Source organism: Leopardus geoffroyi, chromosome A1 (genome assembly GCF_018350155.1).
Source record: "Leopardus geoffroyi isolate Oge1 chromosome A1, O.geoffroyi_Oge1_pat1.0, whole genome shotgun sequence".
Lineage (NCBI taxonomy): Eukaryota > Metazoa > Chordata > Mammalia > Carnivora > Felidae > Leopardus > Leopardus geoffroyi.
The window spans coordinates 16,738,976-16,760,988 of NC_059326.1; the positions used below are offsets into that span (position 1 = coordinate 16,738,976).

The 22,013-nt window shown below is 37.8% G+C and overlaps 1 pseudogene; it reads right to left on the minus strand.

The window, feature by feature from the left end:
- The window catches only part of LOC123607466, a 51,677-nt pseudogene extending 49,428 nt beyond the window's left edge, over positions 1–2,249 (minus strand).
- Between the last annotated feature and the right edge of the window lie 19,764 nt (positions 2,250–22,013).

Consider the following 22,013-nt stretch of genomic DNA (forward strand, 5'->3'; position numbering starts at 1 on the left):
CTGAGTCGAAGTCAGACGCTTAACTCACTGGACCACCAAGGAGCCCTGGTTTTACTCATACTTTATTGTTTTCTTTCATTTGACCAAATGATTGACTATTTAACTGGCTTCTGGCCCTAATCCTCCATTTTTCTTTACTTTTTAAAAATCTGGTCTATCATTGGTATGACTATGCTGACATTTATTTTCAAAGAAAAAAAAATCTCCTGGGAATCTACTTCACCCACCAGAGGGAAAAGATGACACAATCCCTGACGCTACTCACCACGGAAATGCAAGGATGCTCAGATTCTTCTGAAGGTTCACATTCTCACAATCTTTTCTGCCTGTGGATCCCTGATTCGTGTGATTAGTGTGAAGAGATTGCTCACTTCAAATCTATTGAAAAGAAACACTAAGTTTTAAAAATGAAGAGAAAGACTAAAACCAAGGGGGAAATCAAGGGACATAATTTTGTTTCTTAAGTTTGTTTTTATTTATTTTGAGAAAGAGAGAGAGACAGCATGAGCAGGGGAGGGGCAGAGAGAGAGGGAAAGAGAGAATCCCAAGCAGGCTCCGAGGTGTCAGTGCAGAGCCTGATGTGGGACTTAAACTCACGACTGTGAGATCATGACCTGAGCTGAAATCAAGAGTCGACTGCTTAACCAACTGAGCCATGCAGGCACCCCAAGGAACATAAATTTTTTGAAGAACTAAAATAATCTACCCTCAGTTCTTAAGAAAAATGAATAGAGGAGCCACAATCAAAGATACATTCAGAACTCTGGATGGGAAATGAAAGCTCTTTAGGGATACTTCAAGTTCAGAGCCTAGAGTTGATGTATCATTATTACTCCTATGTTCTTTTTTTTTTTTTTTAAGTTTATTTATTTTTGACAGAAACAGAATGCGAGCATGAGCTGGGGAGGGGCAGAGAAAGAGGGAGACACAGAATCCAAAGCAGGCTCCAGGCTCCGAGCTGTCAGCACAGAGCCTGATGCGGGGCTTGAACTCACGAACTGGGCCAAAGTCAGACGCTTGACCGACTGAGCCACCCAGGTGCCCCATTACTCCTATGTTCTTACTCCTCTGTACTTTTAGTTGTAGTTATAGCTCCTGTGGCATTTTCTATATTGTGGAGAAAGCAAAAACTCTACCTCAGCCTTTTCACTTTATCCAGTAGGGATGAGTATCTAGGTTTGCTCTCTCTCTTTTTTTAAAGTAATCTCTACATGCAACGTGGGGCTCAAATTCCTGATCTCAAGATCAAGAGTCGCATGCTGCAAAGACTAAGCCATCCAGGTGCCTCCTGACTCTTCTCACTGAATAATACCCTAGCTCCTTCATTCGAGGGAAGGTTGATAACTGTGTTAGTTTCTGTCTCCTAAAACCTGAAGTCCTCCAAAGACATAAAAATGAAAATGGAAGCCTTTAGAGGTCAGGTGAATGATCTCAATAGTGCAGATTCATGCCAAGCAGTCTTCAACTGTGTATGCAGAGTGCATGGTGGGTCTTACAGAAGAGCAGTAAAGGTTGCCTCTCATCGTTGGCAAGTTCCTGTCGGAACTCCAAAAGCAATTTTTCCTATAAGGGATTTTGGCAAACTTTAAAAATGATGCGAGAAAGCCCTTGGTGAGGGAACATAGTGGTCTCGATAAATGCTCCCAAAGCTCTTGATCGGAAATAGAGCATAGATGTGCTCACTAATTCTGAAACCACCTGCCAGAGAGACCCTCTTTACATAAACTTACCATAGGAGATACGCTGTTTAGAATACAGTGTGTTTCACATCAGTGTGTCAGAGTTCTGCAAAAAGTTGCTCGTTTGCTTGCTTCCTTTGGAGACAGATTTTTCAAGATTTTGCAGCTGAACGTTCTTTTGCATACACTAGTTTTATCCTTTAGCATCTGTAAACTGAGAACTTTACTCATAGTCATGTTTATATGAAATAGTGATATCCTATTAAAAAGATCCCCCCAAATAAAGATAAACTAATATTTAGGCTCCTAACTGAAATTTGTGCAAGTTCCAATTAAAAAGTAACTGAGCGGAGAGGAACGCTGTATCGAAGAATCAACTCTCTTGGAATAATGAATGCCATATCCTGAAATGACATTTTTAGACAGTAATAAAACACATTGTTAGAAGTTAACTGTGGTCTTTTGTATCAGGCTCTCACTCCTCCTTGCCATGGCATCAGCAGTGAGCCTCAGGCAGAAAGGAGCTCTGAGGATATACGTGGAGTGCCCATCTTGTCCTGTGTGCCCCATATTCCGCTAATCGGCATGGATCATGGTCTCATCTTTTTTTTTTTTTCTTCAGGGTCTAGAATAGAGATCCTTGCCTAATAAACCCAAAGAAGCTCTATGTGGGAAAAATGCAACGAAAACAAGCACATCACAGTAAGACTGCTGAAAAGAAAAAAATGAAACCATTTCAAAAGCTGCAGTTGAATCAATATATTAGTATTTATTTCAATGCTTCTGGCAATAAAATCTCTCTGCTTTTGTTTGTCTGACCTTGTTTCTATTCCTAGGGTTTACTGGGTATGGTATTCTATATGGGCAGTTACTTCCTTTCAACTTTTCGAAGACATCATTCTGTTTTCACTAGTCTTACATTGTGTCTGCTGGGAAGTGAGCTCTTTTACTGTCACTCCTTTGGAGTTTATGACACATCTTTGCTCTGCTGCTAGTCTGGTATAGCGACTACAGTATTGCTTTCCTCCTCAGAAGATCGTTCTAGTAACTTTGTATCGAGCCCTGAAAACCGCCCAGGACTTTTCTTCACACTTTATCAAACACTTAAGCAAGCTCATTTCAGTTCATAAGGCAAGGTGAAGCAATTTCTGTTTCTTTGAAGTTACTTAAAAAAATTTTTTTTTGGTCTACGAAATGCTTCTTGTTCGATATTTGAGTATAGGATGCTACGTAGTTTTTTTCTATCATTCTTTCTGAGACTATCACAGGTTTCCTCTTCATAAACCATAAACTGGGAAATATGGAAATGGAAGTATTTTTAGAAGCATAAGAAAGTGGAAAAGATAACTTTTCCCATTTTATTGCAGATATAGTAGAAACTCTTTCTTGAGGTAAGTTTGCCCCCGGTGAAGTGGCAAAAGCGAACCTAGGAGGCGCTATCTTTCAGGTGGAGTGATTATTTGCCTTCTTTTTAGGAGAGCTGGGTAGCCACTCTTCTAGTCTCTGTAAGGGCACTCAGTTTATGCTCGTAATGGAGCTAATAATGGTGGTAAAAAACGATTACAATGACAAAGAAATTTGAGGAATTTGGATGGCTCAGTCAGTTGAGCATCTGAATTTGGCTCAGATCATGATCTCAGGGCTCGTGAGTTCGAGCCCCGTGCTGCTGTCACTGCAGAGCCCGCTTCAGATCTGTCTTCCCCTCTCTCTGCCCCTCCCCTGCTGGCTCACAAAAACAAATAAACATTTAAAAAAATTATGAAGAAATTGGAAATAAAAATAAGAGGGAAGGTACCAGCTTATGTAACTGTATGCTTGGTGGAGTCATTTTCCGAGGTAAAACAAAACAAACCACCCCCATCTCACCCTCCACCCCCCAAAAAGACAAGTACTGACATGTTTTCAATTAGTATTAGTTTTTTAAGAGGAAGAGAATGAGTATTTATTTTGGACAAGATTTATTTGAATTGCCTCTGGGACAATCAGGAGTTGAGTCCAGAAAAAAAAATGTCGGTCTCAATTGAGAAAAATCTAGGATTTCATTTTAGTCAGCATATAGGTAAAAGATGAAGGCAGTGGCATGGTTTCTGTTTCCCTAGAGGAGTCTGCATTTAAAAATTTGAAGAGAAAAGAAAAGAAAAAAAAAAAGGAGAAGAGAAAAAGAGATTCCTGGTGGGAGCAGAAGAATGGCGTCAAAGCACGACATTGAAGAGAGGAGACAAGAGGAAAATAATTAAGCTGGTCTCAGAAGAACACATAGAAATTAGTTTCAGTTGCAATTTGGAAAGTTTAATCAGGATCATAACATGTAATAGATAATGAGAGCATGAAAGGAGTTCTTTAATAAAAGCAGATTACCATTAACTGGTAAAGTCAGTCCAAACAGACCTGTCTCTGCAGTAGCATTATTAGTGTGGCTTGAGGTATGACCAGGATGTGAGGAAGGAGAGAGATCCAAAATGAAGCACTGTGTCGAGCAGTTTAATTACAATGTAAAGATTAGACATTGGCTAATGATGAAGTGGAGAAACAAGGTTGAGTGATTTTTCTTTGTTTTGGTATATTTTTTAAATATTTTTGAAGCAAAGTGTAGATCTACATAAGGTCTATGATTTTCCGACCATCCACACTGTGTGACCCAAGTCTAGTGTCCACTCATACCTAGGTGACCGCCTCCAGTTCCTCACCAATGTCAGTCCCAGTCAATCAGTCAGTTTGGTTTCCTTCTTTTGGTATTGCATTCCTTTCCATTGGTTTAGAAATACGCAAAGCATTTCAGGTAATATTCTTTGGTAAATGTGGTCTCGTTGATTCTCAACCTACACTCTAGCCTTACAATTATGCCCCCATCAAAGAGTAGCTTAATAAAATGCTTAATATAAAATAATCAAAGAAGGAAAGAGATCTGACCCTTATTATAGTCCCAGTCCTGCCCCAAACCCTATGCAAGCTTAGGCAAAGTATAACCTCTCTAAACATCAATTTATTCATCTTGAAAAACAATAGCCACAAGGAAACAAGAATGTTGGATTACATATATGAAAGAAATCTCAGATTTTTTTTTCAGTATGAAATTCTAACAGTCTATTAAGAAATTATCTAAAGTACTCTCAGGTTGCCCCTGTGTTCTACCTAATGAAAACATAAATCACATTGTTTTCAATGGAGGCCATATGGAGTGCTAGTAACAATTAAGTGTTTACATGCAATTACATTTTATGTTTTGTTACGAGTTTACTTGATAGCTGGATCCTGGGTCAGAGACCTTGGTCTAATTTATGCTTGCTTACACTGAAGTTTATTTATGGCACTGAATAAATGATAGTGTAACAACACATTTGAAAATATCTGCCTCAGAGACAAGAATTATTGCATGAATTTGCATTTTTCTTTCTAAAATTTGGATAAATGTAAGTATTTATGGAAAGAACAAATGTTACGTGTTGGCTCTAAGATCTGTCTTTGGTATGTACTAGGGTGTTTATCCTTCATGTTACCTTGATGCTGAGTTCTTTTCGAAGAGTTGTAGGGTGATTTATGAGGCAGATATGAAAGCAATGTTGACTCAGTTACATCTTCTATAATTTTTCCTGGTAGTTTGCAAAGAAAAAACAAAAACAGCTAAATCAAGCCAAATTCTAAAATTGTGACAGCCTGTGAAGAAAATTAGTGATTAATTATAATTCAGATTTACAAGACTATTTGTTTTTGAATGAAATAGATTTCCACTAAAATGTAAACCAGGATCAACCCCAAAATTTTTTTTGATGTGTGTTTTATAAAGAAAATAATTGTTACAATTTCTAAAACTTTTGGCTGGGAGATCTATAGTGAAAAAAATCTGAAAGTGGTATTTATAACTAAAAATAAAACTCAAAAGCTTAATTTCTAATGCTTTCTCTTCCAGAAATCTCAATTGTATTCTCTCAATTGCAATACAAATTAAAATATTTCTTTTTGTGAGGCACCCAGTGTTTTGAAAGGAAAATGAGCTTTTATTTATTTTTTTTTAATTTTTAAAGTTTATTTATTTTGAGAAAGAGAGCAGAGGAGTGGCAGAGAGAGAGGGAGAGAGAGAATCCCAGGCAGGCTCTGTGCTGTCAGCATGGAGCCTGATGTGGAGCTCGAACTCATGAACTGTGAGATCATGTCCTAAGCCAAAACCAAGAGTCAAACGCTTAACTGACTGAGCCACCCATGCACCCTGAAAATGAGCTTTTAGTCTAAGTACACAATAAGGGGCACTAATCCTGGCTTTGCCACGTATCAGGTGAGGGACTGTTGAAGGCACTTGGCCACTTGAGTTTACAGCTTCCTTGTGCATAAACATAAATAATATGCTTACTCAATGGGATTATTGCATTGGTGAGCGGTGCTCTGTTTGTAAAGCATCTGTGGTAGAAATCGGCACCTAACATGCTGGATCATGCTGGTTTCTTCCACCTTTCAGTTCTTTTGTACCCCAAATTCTCCTCTCAACCTAACCTCATGGGATGTAGACTTCCTCTTATTTTCATTGCTTCTGCTGTGACGTATCGGTTAAATATATTATTATAAAAACCAAGACTATTTAGCAACATGTCAGCATGCATCAGATGAAAAAGAGGTGAGCGTGGGTGGCTCAGTTGGTTAAGCGTCTGGCTCTTGATCTTGGCTCAGGTTATGATCTCACAGTTTGTGAGCTCGAGCCCCATAGCGGGCTCTGTGCTGATGACGTAGAGCCTGCTTGGGATTCTGTCTCTCCTTCTCTCTGCCCCTCTCCCTGGTTGGTCTCTGTCTCTCTCTTTCCCTCTCAAAATAAATAAGTAAACTTAAAAAAATTCAAAGATGAAAAAGAGATAATGACTGGGTTTCTGATGTCGATGTGGATGAGACACAGAATGAGGGAATTTGTAATGGTGGCCTGTGTAGGGTGTTAAGATACTGGTAATTGTTGTTATTTATAATTTTAATACCCTGACTTCACAGTAAATACATGGTTTAATCCTTACCATCCAATGAGAAACTCAGAGAAGGAAGCCTGTTCTTAAGACCAAATGATTGGGGGGTGCCTGAGAGGCTCAGTCAGCCAAGTGACCTACTCTTGATTCTGGCTCAAGTTATGATCTCGTGGTTTGTGGGATTCAAGCCCCCTGTTGGGCACTGCTCTGACAGAGCAGAGCCTGCTTAGGATTCTCTCTCTCTTTCTCTTTCTGCCACTCCCCCACTCCCATATGCATGTGCTCTCTCTCTCTCTCAAAATAAATAAATTAAAAAAAAAAACCAACAAAATGACTGAGATACACAGAAGTAGGTAATTTAGTGCTACAGAGACATAGTAGTGTTATTCCATAAATGTAAAAATCAGAGATTATGGGATCAATTATGGAAGACTTCATAGATGAGATGAGTTTGAGATAAATTTTATGGGAATGAAAGATATTCTTGTAGGGTAAAGAGCAATGACTTTGGAATGCTTGGAAAAGTTCTGGCAGAAAACTCCCATGTCTTGGAGAATGTTCGCTGCTGGCCTTGTGTCCTATAGGCTAAATCTCAGTGTAAAATGGGGGAAAAAAATAGGAAAAGTTCACAATAGGATCATTTTACCAAATTCATTAAAAAACCCCACAAAACTTTCTTTTCCTTGGTTTTAGCTCACTGTTGAGTCACACAGTCTGTTGTTCATAAAATGTTTCATTTTCTTTCAATTTCACTTACTTGTTATTTCTTATATTTAATGCCACCTTTATATGAATAGCAATTGCTGGCTATGAAATGAATGTGACAGTCCCCTCAGACACAACAGACTTTTCCGTGGCTGTGATTAATGCTGAATGATTCACTGATGTTAGATGTAGTACCTATTAATTAATATCTTTCCTGTGAGATTAACTCCATGGAGGAAAAGCAAAGCAGTAGTTAGCCTTCAAGTGCTTTTTTGTTTGTTTGTTTGCTTGTTTGTTTTTCCCCAGAAGCCAATAAACTAAACTCTAATTAAAATTGTGATGCAGGGGGCGCCTGGGTGGCGCAGTCGGTTGGGCGTCCGACTTCAGCCAGGTCACGATCTCGCGGTCCGTGAGTTCAAGCCCCGCGTCGGGCTCTGGGCTGATGGCTCAGAGCCTGGAGCCTGTTTCCGATTCTGTGTCTCCCTCTCTCTCTGCCCCTCCCCCGTTCATGCTCTGTCTCTCTCTGTCCCAAAAATAAATAAACGTTGAAAAAAAAAAAATTGTGATGCAAGATGATATTTTTCATGGCGACTGTCGATTCCATTTCTGTACCCTTTTTCTTGTGCCTCCAGGACTAAGGGAGAGTGGCCTTTTCCAGTAGGCTATCGAAGCAACACCATTATTTCAAACTCTCCTCTCTTGCATCAGAATGCATGACTCTATGTTCACTTGCTCTATCATTCTACTTCACAAAGAGCCAATATTTAAACGAAGGTATCAAAACTGGTGATGAGATTTTATTTATTCCATGGGAGAGCATCTCATTAATTCAATAACTGTCATATAATTTTCTAATATGTTTTCACTCGGCAAACATCGAGCATTTAGAATGCATGAGAATAAAACCAACTCAGGAAACGCAAAGATGAATATTACATATTCCCTGACTTCATTGAGCACAAAATGCTGTAGAAGGAAATATTTGTGAACAGGTTAACTATATTATAATATGAGCAGTAATGGGGTTATACAAAAAGACTGTGGGAGACAGAAAAATGAATGTCTCCATCTGTATCATTTCAATATTTTTAGGTGCCTGTGTGTGAGAACCGTGGGTACCGAAGTAATCCTGAAGGGTCAGAACTGGGCTGGTGAGAGGATGTTCCCCCAATGTAGGTGACCAGCTAATCAATCAGTACAGTATTATCCTTGCCAAATAGTATAGTTTTCATATATTATACTTTAAAAATTAGTATAAACCAAGTGTTATTGGGACCATAATTGTGTTGCTTTCTTTTTTTAAGAGTTTTTTAATGTTTATTTTTTTAATGTTTATTTATTTTAAGAGAGAGAGTGAGCAAAAGAGGGGCAGAGAAAGAGAGGGAGAGAGAGAATCCCAAACAGGCCCCACGCTGTCAGCACAGAGTCTGATGTGGGGTCTGAACCCACGAACCGTAAGGTCCTGACCTGAGCCAAAATCAGGAGTCGGATGCTTAACCGACTGAACCACCCAAGTGACCCCACGTCTATTTATTTTTGAGAGAGAGAGCACAAGCAGGGAGGTCCAGAGAGAGAAGGGACACAAGATCCAGAGTGGGTTCTGCGCTGAGAGCAATGATCACGAAACACGAGATCATGACCTGAGCCAAAGTCCGAGGCTCAACCTACTGAACCACTCAGGTGCCCTCCCATTAATCATATCCAACCACATAACTTTTAAAAGACTTTTATTATTGGGATGTTTGCATGGTTGACCAAAGGTAAAAACGAAGCCTACGAGAAGTGGACTGGCATTGGTTCCTCTGAGACATCCTTTAGTACTCACAGCATATGCAAATTTGGAATTACTCTCTGGTTAGAAAGTTACTGAATAGATTTCTGCATTAAAAAATGGACTATTTCTGGGGTGCCTGGGTGGCTCAGTCAGTTGAGCATCCAACTCTTGATTTTGGCTCAGGTCATGATCCCAGGATCATGGGGTGGAGCCCAGCATCCAGCTCCACGCTGAGTGTGGAGCCTGCTTGGGATTCTCTCTCTCTCTCTCTCTCTCTCTCTCTCTCTCCTCCTCTGCCCTTCTTCCCTGCCTGCATGTGCCCTCTCTCTCTCTCTCTCTCTCTCTCTCACTTTTTTTAAAAAGGACCATTTCGAAAAGAAGACAAGAAACTATAGGTAAACTTTGAAAATGAAAATCCATAAAATGTTGCCTTTTTGTCAGTGTAATTTTCACTTTTTGTGGAAATTACAATGTTAAAAGTAAGGCTTAGTCACTGATCTCCCTGACTTGCCCCACCTTTCAGTGTACCAGAACCACTGGTTGAAATCCATTCTCCCATGTATTGGATTATGAATACTGAATGGAGATTTTCTTTATTTTATTATCAAAGTTTCTATTTCATAGCTTTTTAATTTGTGGGAATTTTGAAATTCCCTTTGTTTTAATAATCTAAGTGATCATATTTCTTTGGGTAGCCTTTTGACCCAAGGAAGTCTCAAAACCATCAGAAATCTGAATCTACCTCTTATCATATAAGTCATTAAGAATTAGGGGCGCCTGGGTGGCTCAGTCAGTTGGGCGTCCGACTTCGGCTCAGGTCATGATCTCACGGTCCGTGAGTTCGAGCCCCGTGTCCGGCTCTGTGCTGACGGCTCAGAGCCTGGAGCCTGCTTCCGATTCTGTGTCTCCCTCTCTCTCTGACCCTCCCCCGTTCATGCTCTGTCTCTGTCTCAAAAATGAATAAATGTTAATAAATAAATAAATAAATAAATAAATAAAATAAAAAATAAAAAAAAAGAAACAAATAAGAGAGAGACAACTAAGACTAATAGTTGACATTTTAGAATTGTGTTCCTTTTTAAATAATGAATATAGTTAGCCAGATAGAATTAATTCCCAAAGCATATTTTCTTCTTAGCACAGAATCTACCAGATGCTTACAAAGTCTTTTTATTTTTCCTTGCTGATTCACTTGTCTTTGATTTAGCAACCTTCTCATGTTTTTTTTTTTTTTTTTTTCATTTTTCTCTTCCCAACTCATAGTATCTTGGCCACATAAAATTTTTAGCATTAAATTTCTTGTTCATTTCCCCCCATTCCTACGTATATTTTATAGTCATGTATGACACAGCCATGTAATTCTGAGGTTTTATAAAAGTATAAAAACTCGTTAAATATTTGGCTTTAAAAATGAATACATTTAAACATTTGCAACATGTTATTTTAACAACTTAAGATACATAATTGTTATTTTTAAAATATGAATGTTATTTATAATCACAATCATTTCTCACTACTTATAATACATATTTGCTAAATTCTATTGTTTGAAAAGCCAAGTTATCTTTGTGTTTTTGTATTTTTCGGGAAAACCCACATGGTCACAATGTATCACACAAACCACACATTTTTTCATGCAGTTAATTTGCTAGTATTTTTCTTCATTGAAATACAATCGACATAGAACATTATAGTAGTTTCAGGCGTACAACGTAATAATCATTTGATATCTGTATATATTGTAGAATTAGTAGATATTCTAAGATGATCACCACAAGAAACGTAGTTAATATTCATCACCACACATTGTTACAATTTTTTCTTGTGATGAGGCCTTTTAAGAGCTACCCTCCCAGCAACTAGTATTTATGCAAAACAATTGGAAGTAGATTCATTAAATCTTGGATTTGTCTGTTTTATGTGTTTTTAAAGAATTCACTTAGGGTTTTGTTACTTTATCTCTGTTTCTTATGTCAACACTAATTTGTATGTTAATTAGCATTCTTATATTATGGACTTAATTTGCTAGCCTTTCTCTAAAACTTTGAGTTGGACATCTTTTCTAACACATGCGTTTAAATAAAGTTGATCTTTGTTAGCCTATTGTAGTTGTCAAAATATTTAAATCTTTTTATTCAGATATATTGAAAGCCATTGTCTGAGCCACTACCCCTCAGTTCATGCAAGTCTTGAGCCATGTAGACTACTTTCCTGGACTTTCCACCTCCACCAGACCCTGAATTGGTGTGAGACAAATCACGTACTTGCCTAGGGGACGATATTTAAGAAGACTCCAAAAAACTCAGTAATTAAGATAAAGAATATTTCACACAATATTTTAGAAAAACAAAATTGATAAAAATCCATGGAAAACAAAATATCAAAATTGTAACTTAAAATAGTCAATTATCGTTTCCTTATTTTAAGACCCTGGAACAGGAACATTCATTCCCAACTGGCTTGAAGTTCTCAGTCAGCCAGTCACCAGCTGGGTGAGTTTATGAGTGTTGATAAAGGCATGCAAACAGATCGAGCAACACATACCATTAATATATATACATATATATACACACATACACTACCTATACACACACAGTAAAACCTTGGTTTGTGAGCATAATTTGGGAAACATGCTTAGATTCCAAAGCACTTGTATATCAAAGCGAATTTCAAGAACCTCTGGCTCAGTTGTGATCATGTGACATTCGCCGGGCACATACTACTCATATTGCAAGACATCGCTCTTTTATCAGATTAAAATTTATTAGAAATGTTTGCTCATCTTACAGAACACTCACAGAACAAGTTACTTATAATCCAAGGTTTTACTGTAATTATATTTTACTGTAGAACATTTATTAGCTCTTTTCCACTTGGTTTAAAATATGGGAGAATATTTTGATAAGCCTATAGATGGGCCACAACTTTTCCTTTTGCCTCAGCACAGCTCTACCTTCTAACCTGCCTTCTAATGCCAATCAATTCCCAGTGCCCTAAGAACCCCCAAATTCTCACTTCCTAGACATTGCCATTTGCATTCCCCAAGCACTTTATACATATGACCCCAAGAAGCCACTGGTAGACAACACAGAAACACCAACTATGTCACTGGTGGTCTTGCACACTGACCACAATCTCCAAAAGTCTACATAGTAAGACAGAGCCTGGCATCACTCATAACAGACTTTGCACCCCTGGAGGGAAAAAAAAAAAAAAAAGAAGCCTATCTGGCTTCTCCTCTTCAGTTTGGTGCTGAGAGATATTAGGAGGGACCAGAAAAGCTCATGGCTGATGTTAAAGATCCACCATGGGCTTTGGCCAGCCTCCGTGATGTCCACTACCATAATGAACATTCCAGCAACAAGAGGAAGACCACATATACTGAAGGAGACTTTGGTGAGGTTTAGGACCATGAACATGAAGGATGTGGGCTAATGTTGAATTTCATGTTCATTTAATTGCCCTGGATCACGAAAAACCCTCCATCGTTAACCTATCATAGGTATTAACTACATTTCTACCAATGCATAGAGAATTAATGCCTACACAGCACCTTCCCTATGCCAGGTATGATTCTAGATGAACACTAACCTATTAGGATGATGTAACTCGTCATCTTCATTTTAAAGATGAAGAAACGGAAACTCTGATGGGTCATTTCACACTTGGGTGGTAGACCAACAGAACCATGTTCCCAATTATCCTCTTAAGCCACCTGTCACCTGGCCTGAAGAATTAAATGAGAGTCGAATCCATGATTCTCAAGACACGTTAAAAAATGGAGATACCAGCTATATAAAGATTTCAGATGGTGTTGTAAGTATTATAAACTTGATGAAGCTTTTATCAGTACAATTGTTGTTTTATAGGTAATATTTCATTCCTTTCTGGGTGTTTTTAGGACTTCTTTATTTATCTTTAACATGTTTTTGGCTCAGGGGCACCTGGGTGGCTCAGTAGGTTAAGCATCCAACTTTGGCTCAGGTCATGATCTCGCAGTTTGTGGGTTTGAGCCCTGCATTGGGCTCTGTGCTGACAGCTCAGAGCCTGGAGCCTGCTTCGGATTCTGTGTCTCCCTCTCTGTCTGCCCCTCCCACGTTCATGCTCTCTCTCTGACTCTCAATAATAAATAAACATTAAAAAAAACTTAAAAAATGATAAATAAAACATATTTTTGGCTCAGAAAAAAGCAGAGAGAGAATGCAATAACATCAACAATGTCATTGATTTTCAGTGAATCTTTCTCTTGAAACTATTTACCATGTAGTGATTATCGATTTAATTTGGGGTGGTCGTGAAAGAAGTCAGTGTTGTTTTTTAAAAGAAATCATGACAAGAATGGAGGAAACACTTAGCAAAAAAAGATTCTTCAAACACAACATCATACTAAAAATATCATTCTAAAAATCAGCAAATGGTTTGGAAATAATTAGAATTATCAATGGATGATTGCAATATAAACTATACCACTTGGTAAGCAAATTTGAATATGTAGTTTAGTTCAGAGAATGAAAAGTAATATATATTTTAAGATCTAATTTGTATGTTGGTTTTAAATTAGTTTAAAAATCCAAACAAGTCATTAAACAGTTGGACTTTCACACCAGCATTAAAGGCTAAAATTTCCCTATCATATATTAAATTATCATATTCTAGTATTGACCAGTTTTAAATACTCTTCAAATTGGTTAGGGTTATTTGCCTTATTGATTTGCAAAATCAATTCTTGTTTAGATTTAAATATATGCGTATCTTTATATATATTTTTTGTTTCTGGCATCTTACTGCTTTCTGGTTCAACTTCTCTCTTCCTGAAGTATATATTTGGCAACTCTTGCACGGAAATCATATAATTCAATTTTTTTTAAAGCTCTGCTTCTTTTCTTGAAATTCTCTTTATTTTACTCTCACTTTTCAGTGATAGTTTACTTTCTCCCACAACATTGAAACTATTTCATATTATTCTGGTCTCTCCTGTAGCTATTAAAAAGCCTTTCACTGTTTTTCAAATTGCTTTTTTCTTTAAATTGTTGCTTTGTAGGGGTGCCTGAGTGGCTCAGTTGGTTGAACATCCGACTCTTCATTTCAACTGGGTTCATGATCCCGGGGTTGGGAGATCGAGCACCACATCGGACTCTGCTGAGCATGGAGCCTGCCTAAGATTCTCTCTCTCTCCCTCTTCCCCACTCATACTCTCTCGCTGTGTCTCTCTGAAAAACAAACAAACAAACAAAAAAATCAAATTGTTGCTCTGTAGGTAGTCGTTCCTTTCTTTCTGGGTACTTTTAGGACTTAAGTATTTGTCTTTAGTGTTTTACAGTTTTATTATCACGTGATTAATTATGGCATCTTGAAAAATCTGTTCAAAATGCGGAGTGATTTTCAATTTTAAGATCTATCTTTCCGCAGTTCTAAAAAAAGATTCCAAATATTTCTTTGCTTCCATCATCTCCAATCTTTTTTTCTCTGGAACTGAAAAAGGTTCTGGAAAAACTAAATACATGATTTTCAATCATTGTCCAAGCTCGCAATAAAGGAAAGGAAACACGTAGGGTCCAGCAATGAAACTGGAACTTTTTCTCTGAAAATTGTGTATTTATTTTTTTCCTGAATCTTTTGTTTTTTTTATATGGGGAAAGATTCTGGCCAGCCTGGTCTACCATTTTGCCAGAATCAGACAGATTTCTTTTTACGTTATTTTAAAGCAGGTTTTCTTCTATACTTGGGTAGATGCCATCATCCCTAATCACAGAGTAATTTGCAACGAGGCTTATTTCTGCACATGGGGCTGAAACTCTTTACATAGAAAAACACCATAATATACACATGCAAAAGAGAGTCAGATGGTGAGAGGAGAGACAATTTAGCATATTTATAACTTGCTCATACTAATGGGCACAGCATTATGTTGGGGAGACCTGTGGGGACTGCCAAGAGAAGCTGGTCTAAGAGATCGGGACTGTCACAGGAAAGCCTGAAGGGAAGGGTATTATGCTTCAGAGGCTGGTATGAGGGGAGCGCCCCGATAGGAGATAGTGCTTTTGGAAAGGAAGTCTATTGGAATCACTTAGGGAACTTCGTAAAAATAGCCATTCCAGGCCCCGAAAATTCTTTCATGTGTTCAGCTGGACCTAGGAATCCGTATTGTGATAAGTTACTCCAGGTGACTCCACACAGTGGTATACTGAGCTGCTTTGGGAAACCAGTTGGAACAAGCAGAAGAAGAAATGAACAGGGGGGTAAGAAAACTGGTTCATAAAGTACTTCGGGGGCACTGGGGTGGCTTAGTCACATGTCTGACTTCAGCTCAGGTTGTGATCTCCTGGTCAGTAAGTCCGAGCCCCGTGTCGGGCTCTGTGCTGACAGCTCGGAGCCTGGAGCCTACTTCGGATTCTGTGTCTCCCTCTCGCTCTGCCTCTTCCCCACTCATGTGCTCTCTCTCTCTCTCCCTCAAAAATAAGAATTACACCCCAAGGGCCAATATTGCATGTGACTTGTTTTTGTAAGGCCAGTGAGCTAAGAATGGTTGAAAGTGTTTTAAAGGGGGAAAAAAAAGAATATGTGACAAAAATCATACTTTGGCTCCCAAATCTTTAAATACTTCATGTCTGGCCTTTTACAGAATACGTTTGTGGAGTCCCTGAATTTAGACAAACTGAAGGTTTTCCATGCAATGGTGGCAAATTAGCCACAGCGTGATGGGGGAATATATATGGAAAAGCAGCTGTATGTGAATAAGGCAAAGACAAAGTAGAACTTGACTAGAAGCCATGGTCCAAAGCGCTATCAAAACAAGATCATCAGAGCATTCAACTGAGTCACCAAAGTATCTTCCATGGCATGACACAGTGACCTTTATGCAGTGAGAATTTAATCATGTTCAAGTTGAAATTCTTCATTAATTTCTAATTACCCTTAAGATAAGGTCAAAACACAGCATACAGTACACTAAGCTCTTTGTGACCTATTCCAAATTCACATTCTTCAAGGTGTCATGACTGATCTACCATAATCCATTCCCATGAAAGTCCTCAAGATCCAGTGAACACACAAAATATGTCCTCATTGGTTTTATTTTATTTATTTACTTATTTTTTGGTTTTCACAGTAATGAAGTATATAGTTTAAAAATCAAATTATACATGTGTCATTATGAACATCAACTCTTCCAAACTCTACTCCCAATTAAACTCCAAAAAAGGTCTTTCTTTGTTTCCATTTTTTCCCTGATTTTACCTCCATAATTCTAATGAATTTCCTTATACTTCCTGTTTCTAATATTCTATATTAAGTATTTCCACCTAATTCTAATTGAGATCAAGATTTAGCACTCTTCCGCTATTCACTCCCTCCACATAATCCTTTCCCTTTCTCCCAGTATTATTTTAGCATTTTGATACTCAGCGCGCATGTGTGTGTGTGTGTGTGTGTGTGTGTAGGTATATAGTTTACAATCTGACACATAGTCCACATGTCCTTCCTTCTACAAAGTTTTATTATTTTTTGGTATTTATTTTTTTAAGTTTATTTATTTTGAGAGAGACAGAGACAGTGAGTTGGGGAAAGAGTGAGGGAGAGAGAGAATCCCAGTGCAAAGCCAGATGCAGGGCTCAAACTCCTGAAACCACGAGATCTTGACATAAGCTGAAACCGAGAGTCAGACGCTCAACCGACCGAGCCACCCAGGCACCCCACCTCCTGGCATTTAGCCCCACTTCCTGTCATTTAGCCCCACTTCCTGGCATTTATGATTGCCTCATTTTTTGGTGGCTGAATACTGTGCCTTTGAAACAAAAATTCTTCCTATGTAAAATTGTAACGTACCCCATGGGGCATCTGGGCGGCAGTCGGTTAAGTGTCTGACTTCAGCTCAGGTCATGATCTCGCGGTTTGTGAGTTCCAGCCCCACGTCCGGCTCTGTGCTGACAGCTCAGAGCCTGGAGCATGCTTTGGATTCTGTGTCTCTCTCTCTCTCTCTCTGCCCCTCCCCTGTCTCTCTCTGTCTCAAAAATAAATAAAAAACATTTAAAAAAATTAAAAAAAAATTGTAACGTACCCCCAAAGAACTCCATATATTAGAGAATCTACCACATCCATTTCTATATTTTTGGAATTATCCCTCCTGGAACTTTTTATCATCTTGCACAAACCTTTGCAAATTGCTCGCTAAGTTTCCCGTACTATTTGTCACTCCCCAGTTTTTGAGAAATTCACTTTGCTTCTCTCTTGTTCGTTGCTTTATTAAATGTTTTGCAACTACATAGCATGGATATCCAGCCATCTGTCCTGCTATATAGCTATATTTTCCACCTTCAACTGACTAATGCATATTTTTTATCATGCTCTTCATGTATCTGTTTTTCCCTTTTCACTCATTTTCTGGCTCATATCATCCAGAAGCTGCTGGAGAAATAGAGAATGGAGGCACATTTTTAAGAATCCGCATTCCCAAAATATTTTTATGCAAGCTTCACAGTATGGTTGGATATAGAATTCTACATCGTTTTCCAAAAAAAAGTTTGGGGTCTTACTATTTTCTAATTTCCTGTATTGCTTTTGAAAAGTTCAGTGTCATTCAGATTCCTTTATATGAGAGTGAGTGTTTCTCTTTGTCTTTCCAGAATTTTTAGGACCCTCTATTTATCCTTGAATATTCTGAAATTTCATACTTATGTGACTTGATATACACTTTTTTTTGATATACACATTTTTTAAATTATCATGCTGGGAACTGTATTCTTCATTTTGGAAAATATCTATAAAATGTTTGCTCAGTGCTTGTGCCACACATGTAATCTTTTTGTCTTTCTAGAACATCTATTTTTCTAATGTTGGACATTTCAGATAAAATCTCTGATTTTCACATTTGCTTAATTTGCTATAATATAATAAATTTGTGCATATATATATTTGTATATATACATATACACACATATATAAAACACAGGAACAGAAAGACTAAACACAGGATCACAGATTTGATGGAACAGAGGTAGGTCTGGTAACATGAGAAAAGGTTGACTCTGCCAAGAAACGATGATGTCGTACCTTGATTGATTAATGGAGACTCCTCAGTGTCCTAAATCTGTTCTAGATGGCAATAGAAAGGGGTGGAGTGTGGGGCACCTGGGTGGCTCAGTCAGTTAAGTGTCTGACTTAGGCTCAGGTCATGATCTCACAATTTGTGAGTTTGAGCCCCGCATCAGGCTCTGTGCTGACACCTCGGAGCCTGGAGCCTGCTTCAGATTCTGTGTCTTCTTCTCTCTCTGCAGCCCTCCCCCCCCGCCCCCCACCGCCCTCACTCATGCTCTGCCTCTCTCTGTTTCTCAAAAATAAATTAACACTAAAAATTTTTAAAAAAAAGGGGGGGTAGAGTGTGAACTAAGGTTAAATCTGATTCTTCCTATAACATGTGATCCTTTTGGATTGGTTTATTGTTTCAGTGCTCATCTGAAGTCCTGAGGGTTGCCATGATCTATTGTGAGCTATTTCTATAATTAGTAAAGTGTTAGGTGAAGAAATGAATTAGTATCAATGGAAGTTCAAAGCCAGAAAATGAAGAGGTAGGCTTTTTTTATGTGATAAAGGATGGGAATTTACTACTGGAGTAGGCAGGCTGTTAATCAATCATTCACTAAACAATGAGTATAGTTTATCTGGCTTGTTTCTAAGCTTCTAGACCACGGCTCGCTATCTAACTTTATAGGCGATCATTTTCAGGTGATCTGGAATAGCAGTTGGGTTTCTCACCATCTTAGTCTGATATTTGCTCCATGTAACTTTATTCAGTTGAGAAAAATGTTTTTAGCCCCAGGCATTCAAGGCCTTTCTTAAGTTCCATTTTTCAATTTGGGGGGATAAAAATTATCTCTTTTTCAAAATATGCAAGGCCTTGAATTCTTGGACTTCTTCATTACCTTTCATTTCTGATTTCAAACCGGGCAATATTTTACCAAGCTCATTTCTTCTTTCCTGTAATACTTTGCCAAATGCAGCCAACAGTCAGCAATACAATACACACTATTATGGTACAGTTTTCCAAATGTTTCCCCTAGAGGTAGAGACAGAGCAGGCACAAAATCTGCATTACGAGTTACAGCAGGTAAGTTATTAAATGTCTGCAACAACATAACATGAAAACGTAGACATTTGTCCTGGCACGTCTCTTTATTTGCCACCTGCAAGTAACTAACACTATATATTTTATATGTTGGCTATAGCAAATGCTATGTAGTTTACTTTTTTTTTTTCCTACAGTAGTGTCCCAATTCAAGGTAGTAATTACTATACAGGTAATGATAGCACATAGTCTATGCTATGGTAACAATTATACTTTGAAATATTAGCAGTTTATGTCAGTAAAGGTTGATATTGCCTCACATTACAGACTAAAGCAGGTTCTCTCCACATGATGACTCAGGATCTGGGGTCCTACCAAGATGTGTTTCCAAAGTAACGAAACCCTTTACATCCAGCTGCATTAATGAAAGAGAGAGAAAATACGTGGAAAGTTACACAGGGGTCTTACGCAAGTATAGATGTAACATACAATAGTTGCCCACACATACTACTAGCCGGCACTACTCAAAGAGCCCCCCTGATTGCAAAGCCCCTGGATCTGTGATTTAAATATGTATACAGAAGCAAAATAAAAATATTTTAGTAAACACAGAACAAAAATAAAACTTACAAAAAATGATTTAAGCAATAGAATACCTGAATAATCCTACATCCATTAAAGAAATTGTAGCAGTAGATTAAATTTGCCTATGAAGAAATCTCCATGTACCAATCAATCAGAAGAATAATTAGAAACAGGCAAAGCAGAGATGGGAAACGGTGGTGATATTTCCCAATTTATTTTTGGAGTCTTTTATTACCGTGCTATTAAAACCTGACAACAAGGGGCGCCTGGGTGGCGCAGTCGGTTAAGCGTCCGACTTCAGCCAGGTCACGATCTCGCGGTCCGTGAGTTCGAGCCCCGCGTCAGGCTCTGGGCTGATGGCTCAGAGCCTGGAGCCTGCTTCCGATTCTGTGTCTCCCTCTCTCTCTGCCCCTCCCCCGTTCATGCTCTGTCTCTCTCTGTCCCAAAAATAAATAAATGTTGAAAAAAAAAATTAAAAAAAAAAAAAAACCTGACAACAAAAGGATGAAAATGAAAGTTGTACATCAATGTTATGTATTAATATAGTTAAAATTATATTGTCAACAATAATTCAAGCATACATAAAAATGATGTCTTGGTCAAGAAGTGGTTTGCTATAGAAATCCAATGTTTACATTTGAAAATGGATTATTCTCACCTCATTATCATACAGGGAAAAATCATATGTGACCATTTCAATTTTTTTTTTTTAATGTTTATTTATTTCTGAGAGAGAGACAGACTGTGAGTGGGTGAGGGGCAGAGATAGAAAGAGACAAAGAATCCGAAGCAGGCTCCAGGCTCTGAGCTGTCAGCACGGAGCCGGATTCAGGACTTGAACTCATGAACTGTGAGATCATGACCCGAAAAGAAGTCGGACGCCTAACTGACAGAGCCACCCAGGTTCCCCATATATGTGACCATTTTGAAAGAAAAAAAAAAGATAACCATTTATGAGGAAAGCTTAGAAAATTAAGAATAGAATGAAATCTCCTTAATCTTATAATTAATATTTATAAGAAACTCAACAAGAAATATATTTGTAAACTATTCACATATATTTGTGAAACATTTTCCTTTGGGATTATACTAATGAAGAAATCTTGAAACTCTTCTTTTTTGAGGTCAGGAATGAGAAAATAATGATATTATCACCATGACTATTAAATATTTTTTCATTATATTACTAAGCAAAGAAGGAAATCATCAAGAAATGTGCATAAAGATTGTAAAGGATTGTAAAGTCACTAATTGAAGATGTTATTATTGTGTATGTAGAAAATACTTTAAAAATCTACCTGTAAATTACTAGAATTAATAAAAGGGTTAAGTAGCCATATGTAAAACCAATATATGGAAATAAATTGTATTTTAAAGTTTATTTATTTATTTTGAGAGAGAGAGAGAGAGAGAGAGAGTGAAAGCATGAGCAGGGGAGGGACAGAAAGAGAGGGAGAGAAAGAATCCCAAGCAGGCTCTGTGCTGTCATCACAGAGTTCTATGCAAGGCTTGATCTCACAAACCATGAGATCATGACCTGAGCTGAAATCCAGAATCTGACGCATAACAAGCGAGCCACCCAGGTGCCCCGAAATCAATTGTATTTTAAATATCATTTTATTATAAAACGAGATAAGAAGAGACCATTTAAATAATACCAAAAATGAACTATATAGAAACAAATCCAATAGAGAATATATAAGACCTTAGAGAAAAAATGATGAAGTTTTTTAGAAAAAATTTGAAGCACATATTTGGATAGAAATATATACCATGATCATGGTTTTAAAAAAGCAAAAAAAAAAAATGATTTATATGTTTAAGGCAATCCAAGTGCAAATACAGATTTATTTTTGTTGCACTTGGTGATCTGATTTTAAAATTTTTATGGACGCGCAGTGACAAAGATACCATTGAAAAAAAACAAAATGAGAGGCCTTGCTCAACCAGGTAGCTCTCTCTATATTTTATATTTATAGGAATAAAGACAGGTTGGTATTACCAACGGGATAGGTGAATATCCAACAGAATGGACTAGCATGCTCCAAAACAGATCTATTCATATTTGGATACTTGATATGAGAAAAGCTAATCTTTATACACCAGATAAATGATGTTAAGAGTTTGAAGATTCATAACTCATACCATGTGAAAAATAACTCCAGTGGTTTGACGACTTAAGTGCATCAGTCAGAACTGTAAAGATTTTATAAAAATTTAACATAAGAAAATGGATTCATAATATCAAAATATGGAGGACTTCTTTCAAC